Source organism: Trichomycterus rosablanca, unplaced genomic scaffold (genome assembly GCF_030014385.1).
Source record: "Trichomycterus rosablanca isolate fTriRos1 unplaced genomic scaffold, fTriRos1.hap1 scaffold_203, whole genome shotgun sequence".
NCBI classification, from domain to species: domain Eukaryota; kingdom Metazoa; phylum Chordata; class Actinopteri; order Siluriformes; family Trichomycteridae; genus Trichomycterus; species Trichomycterus rosablanca.
Genome location: NW_026947031.1, coordinates 14,827 through 26,832, shown reverse-complemented (window position 1 = coordinate 26,832; position 12,006 = coordinate 14,827).

Genomic DNA, 12,006 nt, shown 5'->3' with positions numbered 1-12,006 from the left:
AAAGAGAACAGTTGCAAAAGTCACTGAAAAGACTGCCACGGTCTTTTACAAATGTAACTAAGTACAATACCAAATATTACACCAATCAGCCACAACATTAAACCACCTCCTTGTATGTATACTCTTTTTCTATCAGCTCCACTAACCATATAGAAGCACTTTGTAGCTCTACAGTTGTCGTCCATCAGTTCCTCTGCATACTTTGTTACCCCCTTTTACCTCATTCTTCAGTGGTCAGGACCCCCACAGGACCACCTCAGAGGAAGTATTATGGGTGGTGGATCATTCTCAGCACTGCAGTGACACTGACGTGGTGGTGGTGTGTTAGTGTGTGTTGTGCTTATATGACTGGATCAGACACAGCATCGCTGCTGGAGTTTTCAAATACCGTGTCCACTCACTGTCCACTCTTATATTATACACACCTGCTTTGTTGGTCCACCTTGTGGATGTAGTCAGAGATGGTAGGTCATCTGTTGCTTATTATTGTCCACAAGATTGAATCAGTTCATCTGGACACAAGTTTGTTGTAGAGATACGTTTCGTCACTCAATCCGAATGACTTCTTCAGTCTGTTTATTATTGTATTACTATTATTGTTGTTGTTGTTCTTGTTGCTTATTGTAGCTTTTAAGTTTACGTTATCCACAGTATTCAATGAACTTCAATTATTTAGCAGCTGTTGTCTAATGCTAGAAACTGTTAGCCTTTAGCTAACGTTACCTGAAGTGTTTCGGTTCAGACTACCAGTTAACCTGAAACTCACTAGATAACATTACCATAAACAGTTTCATTTCCAAATTGCTCTCTATCTTAATCCAAAACTCATTAATAGACTTTCTCCTTACATTTTACTAAGTAAAAAGTGTTTAAGATTAAACGTTTATTTACCTCACACGAACGAACGATTCCTCTTCTTCAACGGCTCGCGTCGCACTGTTGCTATGGTGACGCTGTTCCGCACGCGTTTCTACGAGCACCAGCCAAACCCAGCTGTGGTAACAACTGGGCCGGATCTGGCTACACTGATTCCGGCCGATTCTGACACTCGTCCGACTGTGCCGATAGAAAAGTGGGAACTGGGCCAGATGATTGTGCTAGCTGGGTCGTGATCCGGTTCACTTAAGTCACTTGGGTCCCGCCCCTACCTGTCCAGTAAATAAAATAAATTACAACTGTAAGGATCCACAGACACATTATTAGGTTACAGATGTTTATTTTAAATTTTAACTTTAATTTAAATTCCACACACCAGAAAAAAAAAAAAAAAACTCGACCACAAATGAATACTAATGGATCAAGGAGGATAGAGACAAGGATGGGGGAGAGGCAGGTGGTGTATTATTATGAAGTGGAATTGTTCTGTAAAAACAAGTAGATTCCTTTAAATAACAATCTAAATTCAAATGAGCTTAGATGACATTTTAGTTGACTTTAAATTTAAAGTAAAATCATAATGTCCAGTTATTACCAACCATTTTTTTTTCAAAGCCTGAAATGGTATTTCAAATACAATTTGTAGCAAGAAATGGTTTTATTTATGTATTCATTTTTTAACTGATATATTTATATGTTTTTTTTAACTGATATATTTATATATAAGCGAGGCGCTTTTACCGTAATGTTCAGTATACACACATCTTCACAAACAACATGGGGGCTGATTTGACTGAGCATTTCGAAGTGGAGGCTTGACCGCAGTTTCGGCTCGACAAGGAGGGACGATGGTGGCGCCATCCAATCAGGAAACGTTACATCTCAAAGTTTACATACACTTGGAAAGGATTTGTGTTTCAGTGTAGTACTCAGATTTTAATGATTGTTGCAGCTGTTTCTCTCTGACCCTCTTTTTTTTACCAGAACGATGCATGTTGGATATCTGTGTGTGACTGGTTAGATGAACTCCACTGAGGTGCCGCCCTTGTTGATCCACACAGCTGTATGAGAAGTGTAGAACATGGATGACCAGGATCAATAAGCCTCAAAATCTTATAACATTAAATAAAAAATAAACAAACTCACTGAATATATGAAGGTGCATGGATATTCATTTTCACAATAGCTGTTTGCTACAACTTACAATTTCTTTAATAATAATTATTGCAGTAATCTGTCTTTTCAATAATTTTGTTTTTAATATTCTGTGTATAAAGTCAATTTTATGTACGTCTACTATAAACCTAATGGTCTAAACTACTAAGTGTGGCTATATTACACTTTTACTGTAACATTTACATTTATAACTTAACAAACTTAACAAAAAAGATATAATGTGTTAGGCTAATCAACTTTCAAAACTATATAAAAGTCCAGAATTTGGCTTAAAAGTCTTGAAATTTCCAGTTTTCCAGAAGTGTAGCATCTCTACTGAGAAAAAGTATTGATTTGAATGAAGAAGCATTGAAAACAATTGCAGGATAAGGCGTGACAATAGTGTGTTTGTGTTTTATTTAAAACCAAACTGAATGATAAATGGTTTCCTCCAATAAATCAGCGCTCTGTCCAGCGTGTATTTCTGAATTACATTCAGTGTTACCAATTAAAGACGGACCCACCGTGACCCTGACCAGGTGCTAAAAATAAAAAAGCCTTACGCTGTGGCTCCACCTCTCTCTGTGTCTCTCTCTCTCTCTTTCTCTCTCTCTCTCTCTCTCTCCTTTAGTTCAGCAGAAGTGAAATTTATCTGATCCTGTTCTGTTCGAGTGCGGATCTGTTCCGTGTCTGTGTTTGTAGTTTTGTTGATAATTGAAGTTGATGAACGCAGGTGAGTTTATACATTTCCACACTTCTGTACATTACTGTGTATTGTTACTTTATGTAGTTCAGATTGTTGATTTGATTTAAACACACTTGTTTTGAACAGAACACTCACGAACTAAACCAGGAAGTCTTGGACATTCGCCTGACATTCGAGTTTCTTTCGGCTCGTCCCAGGAAAAAATGTACTGTGAATTATTTTACAGTTTTACTATGAATTGATGGTAATTTGGCCACTTCATGGTTCTACTGTGAAATTTCATAGTAATCTAGTTGACAGTTGCACTATGAACTTTTACAGTTTGACCATGAATTACTTCACAGTTCTACTATAAACAATTTCATAGTAAAACTGTAAACCTGATTGATTATTTTACTGTGATGTTTAACAGTTCCACTGTGAACTTGGTAAACAGTTTTGCTCTGAACTTCACAGTGTACTTTGACTGTAATTACTGTACTTTGACATCAATTATACAAAACAATACAATGTATAGATCTCACAACTCAGAACTGTATCTTTGGCTCTTTGCCATTTATTAAGCAACGGTATGATTTCAAACACAGGCACAAAAACAACTGGTAAGGATTCCTTCTAAATGGTAAACTGATAACACATTTACCAACTTGGCATTCTGTATTGTAATGTTAAATGTACTATAGTAATAGTAATATAGAAAATAATAGTAATAGATTGTATTTGTTATATAATAACATACTTATATTACACTTAATAATTTATTTTACGATGGTAATTATGCAATAATATAATTGTATGTAATATAGTAATATAATATACAATTATATAATTGAATAATGTATTGTGGTATAAATCTATATATAAACTCTATACATACATAATGAAAAAATTTAATTCATAATCATTCACTATGCATTTAATAATGGCAGTATTGGGTGCTTGGATGTGTCCTATGTCTTTGTGTGTGTGTGGGGCGTGAATTGTGACATGAATTACACGACATGATGTTTTCCTAGCTTGTCCACATTGTTGAATTTGCTGGTGAAGTTACACTTTCTGGACCTTTTTAATGGGGAAAATCTGTTTGGCCACCTTTGAAAATGCAAAAAATAAATAAATAATCAAACATTTAATGTTACTGTTATCTACAATATCCAGGTCTTTACTGTTGGACACTGAGACTCTCTCAACCTCAGCAGCCCTCCTTGACATGTGGCCATTTTCCTGGAATAAAAATACTGTTGTTAATTTCATATTTAAAATCTGTAGTTAACAGAATGCTACAATAGCTTAAACACAGTGGCACAAATGCAGGGTTTTCCCTGGGTTGTTGGTGGGCTTACATGGTGTGGTCACTGAGCTTGGGCTTAGGTGGTGCCCAAGTCTTATAAGAGTAGGAAAAACCTGAAATGTGTGTTAATAGACATTTTCTGAATAAATCATATAAACTTTGATCAACTGCCTCAGTTTCACAGCAATAATTTAAAGCACACATATCACCCATCATTCAAAAGAAAATGCTGGACCCACTATTTTAAGAGCAACTTGCAGGTTAACGTTCACATTTAATTAAGACGTGTATAAATAAGACATAAAAGGTGTCTTGTAGGAAATATTAAAAGCATTTACAAACTTGTCTATGTTCATTTCTTAGTACTATTATCTGTACACTTAGAATCATAAAAGGTGATAGGTTTATTATAGTGCAGTTCAGCACTGTAACAACACTATAAACTAAGTAATTGTACCAGTCTTAACACGTTACAAGCATTACTAGGCATTTAAAAAGAGAAAAATCAACTACCGTCAGATAACAGACTGTTAATGCTAATGGTTTAGCTAACGTCCCAAATTTGAAGACATAGAATTCTGACACCTGTGTTATTTTTGGCTTTCTAAAATGGCCATTTATTTTTAATAACATTTCTGGCATAGTAAAGACATTATTGTTTATTATTATAAACTGTTTAAGTTTATGACTTACCATCGAACTTCAGGAGCTTAGCAGGGCGCCGTTTCACCAACGTCTTTTTTTATCCATTTCTCACTTTCCAGATAACAGTTAGCCGTTGACGAGATTACCGTCGTCAGATTCTTGTCCTTTAATAAGCTCTGACTCAATAACACATGTGGCAGGAACTTTATCTTTAAGCAGATACACAGCGCGTACTTTGACAGACTCGTTTCTCAAAATTAAATCACTGAAACTGACACTAAATTTGTATTTTGCGCGGTTCACCTGACGCGAAGCTTGAGACACTTGGTGGAGATAACGGTCTCAAATCAAGTGCGCATGTGCACATGCCCAGATGTCCAGACTGACATGATGTCTGCAGATAATGATGATGTCTGTAAATAATGTCTTTTTGACATGTTTTTCATGTCATGTAATTAACTTACTCCCACACACATACACTTACACCCTTCATTCACATACCTCCTTTAAATAAAACATAAATATTATATACATTATTATTGTCTTGATATTTGTATCTTGTCATTTACCTATATGATCATAGTTAAACTGTAAATTACTGTAAACATCAAACATTAGAAGAGGTGACTATGAATTATTCTTAGTTGAACTGTAAGCTGTAAGTTGACTGAGTTTCACAATTCAACAATATCATGTTTAGAGTTGAACTGTAAACTTCACAGTCAATATTATTATACACTGAAAGAGGTGGCCATGAACTTCATGGTAACATGAGAGTTCACAGTTGTACTAATGGTCAAACTGTAAAAGTGACAGTAGAACTATGAACTATTATGGTTCAACTGTAAACTTAACAGTTTTACTGTAAAACTTCACAGTACATTTTTTCCTGGGGTTCTCGGCTAATAAACATCCAAAAATGAGTGAAACTGCATTAACTGATTCTGCAGTAAACAAGGAACAAACTACAATCAAATATGTTTAAAAAAGTTTTTCTGTACAGTTTTATTTTCTGTTATTTTGTAAATGTGAGCTTCGTCTGCGTTAAAATGCTAAGGGAGCGTCTAAAAAGTGCATGAAGCCGAGGTGTAGTTATTACCCAGTGGCATGTACCATTCAATACAACTGTATAAAGTCCTACAGTATGGGTACAGTCAAAATATATAGTGTAAACAATTCTAAAATCAATCATTTTAATATAATAAACGTAGTGAGTTCTTGTCATTCTTGGTGCAATTACTCCAGGCTTGTCATATCCTGCAGAAGCAGCATTGTTGGCACGGTAGTCTCGACTTCAATCCTTAACCTCGGCGAGTAAACAGGTTTCCATCAGAATGCCCTCGGGGTAAAATAACAGAAACTGTAGTTAAAAATGTAAAATGCGAGTTGAGTAAAATATCAGCAGAGTTTTAGACTCCGGCAGCCCTAATTATTACAGCATAACTAAAAGGGAGAGCGAGCAGGTAACAAGGTCATGAAGGTTTTCACAGGACATCAGCGCCCACCTCCCCCACCGTCATCAAACCTGAGGAAAAAAAAGCCTGAGAAAATAAATATGTTTTCAGTTTCAATTTGATATGATCAAATTTTTTAGTTCTAGTTAGCACTTGAGCTGCTGCATTTTGAACTAACTGGAGTTTGTGTATGGATCTACCAGAGCATCCAGTGAGAAGAGCATTACAATAATCTAACCGAGAAGTTATAAACGCTAGGGCTGGGTATTGCCACTAAATTTCCTGGATCGATTCGATTCTGATTCACAAGGTCCCGATTGGATTCGATTTCGATTCAACACATTTAGGCATATTTGAGTTACATTAACAGGTTTTGTTTAAATATGTAAAGATGTTCAGAGAACGAATGTGATAATTGTACAAAGAACACTCATTATAAAAATATTTGTGTTTACATAAATAATTAATTCAAAACAGAAAACAGTAACATGAATTTTTTTTATTATTATTTTATATGTCTGACACGCTACAACAGTGTACATGTAATGTAAATATACACCTGGCTGTTGCACAGCTTATGTCAAGTTCACACTACACGACTTTCTGATTTGCCTGGTCGCTGTACAGTTCACACTACATGACTCATAGGCGATTGGTTTTACACTACACCATCTATCACCAACTGGAATCACAGGTGAGCTTCTCTGGTCTGCCAAACTACGTTTTGTCATGAAAACAAACGTGAGAAGTGACGAGGGGTTTAATGATACCACGTCCAAAATACACATCAACAAGTAGCGAGCGATCAAAGTTTGTGCGCTGATGTGCAGCGTAAAATCAAGGAGAAAAATAAATGAATCTGGATTTGGCAACACAAGCAGCAGGAATTGTTCTATAGTGAGTTGGAGGTTAATAAATATTTTGTTTTGTAGAGAACGATAAGGTCAGAAATACTGTAAAACTTGTGTGTGCTGATGTATTCTGATAGAAACTATATTATGCCCCTGAACCACCTGTTTACAACCCCTGTGTTTCCCCTCGCTGTTTCACACATTGATTGAGAGCAGAGTTTTGATTGCCGAGCGAACACCGAGTTCCTCTCGAACTGGTAAATCTAGCGGCGAGCAAGAATTGTGTAGTGTGAACTACACATTCCTTGAGCTTCTGCCATGCTGAACTGATGTGCAGGTCAGATCTCGTTGCGTGAAAAAACAGTGGCTGGTCACGCAAGATTAAAGGGGGAAACAGATTTCCGTGTACACTGTGAAACGGGGTTCATGTTCAAGATCGATCTCGCGTTGATATGAATCGATATCGGATCATTCAAATAAAGATCGATTCGGATCGAAAAATCGATTTTATAAACCCACCCCTAATTAATGCATGGATCAGTTGTTCTGCATTGTTAACAGATAGTATATTTCTTATTTTAGAGATATTACACAGATGAAAGAAAGCAACTCTAGTAGTATTATTGATGTGTGTATCAAAGGAGAGATCTGAATCTAGTGTGACACCCAAGTTTTTTACATCTGAGCTGGGAGTAACAGAGAAAGTGTTTAGGTTTAGCACCAGGTTAGACAACTTGTCTCTTGCAGCTTTAGATCCAACAAGTAAAGCCTCTGTTTTATCTGAATTAAGTAAAAGAAAGTTCCACGACATCCAGTTTTTTATGTCGTTTACACAATCTTCTATCTTACTGATTGTGTCAGTATCATTTGGTTTCGCTGATGTATATGTCTTCTGCATAGCAGTGAAAATTAATGCCATGTTTATGTAAAGTTCACCACACTTTACTTTTGTGGTTTCTGAGCATTTATTATTTACATAAACAAATTGAGAGTGGTCAGTCAAATAGGATTTAAACCAAGAGAGTGCGAGTCCTTTAACACCTACTGTATTATCTAGCCTATCTAGTAATATGTTATGATCGACAGTATCAAACGCAGCACTAAGATCTAATAGAACAAGAAAAGAGACACCTCCATTATCAGCAGACATTAACAACTCGTTAACTACTTTAATTAACGTGGTTTTGCACTATGGTTGGGTCTAAATCCTGTTTTCGTTCAAAAAAATTTTCCCCACCTCCACCCCCCCTCTTTGGGGGACCTTTAGTACTTTATTATTAAGAGCATTATTTTATATATATTAGGCTGTCCCATTGTGAGGGAAGGTAACAAATACAAAGAGAAAAACAAGAGAAATACAGGGAGACAGGGAAAGAGAAGTTATTAGTTATTAGTAAATCTGGTTGCAACACCAATATTTGTTTGGATGTGTGTGTGTGTGTCTGAGTGTGTGTCTGTGTGTGTCCCCGAGGAGATGAGGGTGGTAGGTGCATTTGTGAATAGGTTACTTGAGTTGTTTTAGCTTAAACTGTATTAATGTATTTTAATATTTACTGTTGTATAAAATTGATGAGTGTTGACCAAGTTGAGTTGAGATCGTGGGATTTGTTTTGGATAGCCGTTGAAAGATGTTCCATTGATATATAGTCGATGAGTAAGTTTTTCCAGTGAACAATATTAATGTTAATTCTTGATTTTCAATTCGTTAGTATTGTCTTCTTGGCGATGGTTAGCATTATTAGTAGTAATCTGCTATTTTCCTTTGTTAAAGTAATTGATGATATGTCACCTGATAAGCAAAGAGAGGGTGAAAGTAGGATCGGGTGTTTAATGATTATGGTTGCCTGTGAGATCATTTGTTGCCAAAAATGTTTGATAGGCGTGCAATACCATAATGCATGAGTGTAGTCATCCGGAGTGTTTTGGGTGCATTGCATGCATATTTCAGTGGTTGTAAAGCCCATTTTAAACAATTTTTCACCAGTGTAGTGTACCCTGTGTATAACTTTATATTTTAATAGGTGTAGGTTTGTGCTATTAGTCATGTTAAATATATTGTTAAGGATCCGTGGCCAGAAGTCAGTGGTGGGGTTAATTGAGAGATCTTTTTCCCATTTCTTAGATGGTATAATTATTGTCGGGTCTGATTTGGATATTACTCTATAGATTTTGGCTAGGATTTTATTTGTAAGTGATATGTTAATAAAATCTTTGCTTGTTTTTTGAAGATAAAATTGATTTGAGCTGTATGCATTCAAATTATTGGTTACATCTGATGCTATGTGTCTGAGTTAGATGTGAGAGTGAAGCAAATGTATTGTTCTGTAAGATATGCTTCAGATGTGTTACACCTTTTTCTATCCACCTGTGAGAGTTGGGGATTTTTTTTGTGAGTGGGAAATCAGGGTTATGCCATATTGGCATGTATTTTGTGGGAGATACAGTGGATTTAGTGATTGTATGTAGTTTCCACCAAGCTGTCAGAGTAGCTGCTATTATGGGATTTGTAAAACATGGGTGTCTTTTTAGCACTGTACTGATAAACGGTAAGTCAGAAATTTTGATTTAGTTACTTAGAGTTTGTTCTATATCGTACCAAGGCTGATCAGATTCGTTGGGCTTTATCCATTTAATGATATACTGTAACTGATTAGCGAGAAGATAATTTTGAAAATTCGGAGCCTCAACGCCTCCTTGTGTTTTGGGTTTTTGTAATGTGGATAATTTAATTCTAGATGGTTTGTTTTTCCAATAGAATTTGGAGATAATTGAGTCTAATGTTTTGAACCAGGACATAGGGGGTTGGATAAAAATCATTGAGAATAAATCATTTATTTTTGGTAGGATTTTCATTTTGATGGTAAATATTCTGGCAATTAAAGGGAGTGGGAGGTTAATCCAACGCTGGAGATCATCTGTTATAGTTTTGCCCAGGTAAGTTATGTGCTTTGTGCTCAAGGGGATTGGCAAAGTCTGGGAAGTAGTGTCCAATTTCTCCATGTTAAGTGGTAGGATTGCTGATTTAACCCAGTTAATATAATAATCAGATATTTTGGAGAATTTCTCTATTGTTTCGATAATCTCGTGCACTGATGAGATAGGGCTCTGAAGGAAGAGTACAATGTCATCTGCATATAGGCTGATCTTGTGCTCTAGGTTCAGCATCTGAATACCCTTGATATTTTCATTTTGGCGTATAGCAGCAGCTAATGGTTCTATAAACACTAAGAATGGAAGGGGAGAGAGTGGACAACCGGGTGTATTAGTGATGAGATAATTGTTTCTAGTCTAATGGCTAATGTTTTGCTGATTATTTTTGTGTCTGTATTGATGAGTGATAATGGTTGGTAACTGGCAGCTAAGGTAGGGTCCTTATTGGGTTTTAAATGAAGTGAAATAATTGCAGTATTCATTGTAGTAGGTAGTTATTTTGTATTATTTCTTCAACCATTCTATTAAAAACTGGGGCTAGTAGGGGCCAGAAGTGCTTGTAAAACTCAGCGGGGAATTTGTCATGACCTGGTGCTTTATTGTTGGGCATCTGGTTGAGGGCGGTATGAAATTCATCCGGCTGTAATGGTTTGTCCAATGTGTTTTTTTGCTCATTAGTTAATTTTGGTAAGTTAATACTATTGAGAAAGTGGTTGATGTCCTCTGATGCTGGCTCATAATGTGATGAGTATAAATAATAGTCTTTAAATATGCCGTTTATCTCCTCTGTTGTAATTCTGGTACTTCCAGCTGTGTCTTTAATTGCTGAGATTGTTGTTCTTTCTTTGTTGCGTTTTACGAAATTTGCCAGAAATGTTCCAGTTTTGTTGCTGTATTCAAATTGTTCGTATCGGAGACGCTGTATTAAAATAAGTTTTTTTTATCTAGGAGTTCATTGTATTGTAATTTTTGTTTACGTAATTCTTTCTGAATTTCCTCTGTTGGATTATCTGCGATTTTACTCTCTAAATTTTTAATGTTCTGCTCTAGCTTTGATTCTAGCTCTGCTTCTTTTATTTTCTTATAGGAGCAATAAGATATTATTTTTCCTCTTAGTACAGCCTTACCAGTTTCCCAAAGTAATGTAGCAAGGGTTTCCAGAGAGTAATTTATTTCTAGGAAGGATGTCCACTCTCTTTTGAGTTGGTGATCAAATTCCTGATTCTTTAGTAGTGATGTGTTGAAGCGCCATCTAAAGTTTGTCTTGTTTATATGTTTTAGATTCCATGTGAGTGTGACTGAAATGGTAATAAGAGTATTACTAATATTAATGTTTATTATAATAAATCTTCCTTCTGGGTCTGTTATTGTGGAATTATGTATAAATGATTTTGAATTTTTATTTATTAAAATAGACACACCTCTTTGTTTAGTATTGTGGAATGAAGAGAAAGTGTGGCAGAATTGCGGTGACTTAATTTTATGTTTGGTAGTTTCGGAGAGGTGTGTTTCTTGTATTAGGCAGATGTCGGCCTTTAACTTAGTAAGGTAGTATAAAATCGTATTTTTTTTCTTTTCTGTGCCAATACCACGGATGTTCCAAGTTACAAAGTTTAGTGGTAACATATTTGTAAACTAGATTCTACTAGGTATATCATTACATGTTGTGATGATGTGTGGGTTTGTATATGGGTGTGGTGGGTAGTTGATGGGTGCATGTACTTCTGATTGGTGTTGCTGTGTTGTGTTAAATTGTACGAGGACATGTGAAATGCTTTAGGTGAAAACACAGAGGGTGTTACAGTGTTAAAATACAGTCCCTGACAGAAGTTCTGTCGCTTATCCATGTTGTGGAAACAAAAGCTTATAACCTGACTTTAAATTCATCCATTGGTTTTAGAAATGACTCATATGAAAGCTGAAACCCTCCCAAATGAGGTTTAATTTACGAAAATAAATTTGCTTCACTGCAGAAATATTGATCATTTAATGAACACAGAAAGGTAAGATTTTGGCAAGACAAAAGTTTTGTCGCCTTGTCATATAATGCACCCAATCCTAGTTTACAGCCTCACCTGTGCTCACTAATTGATCGGT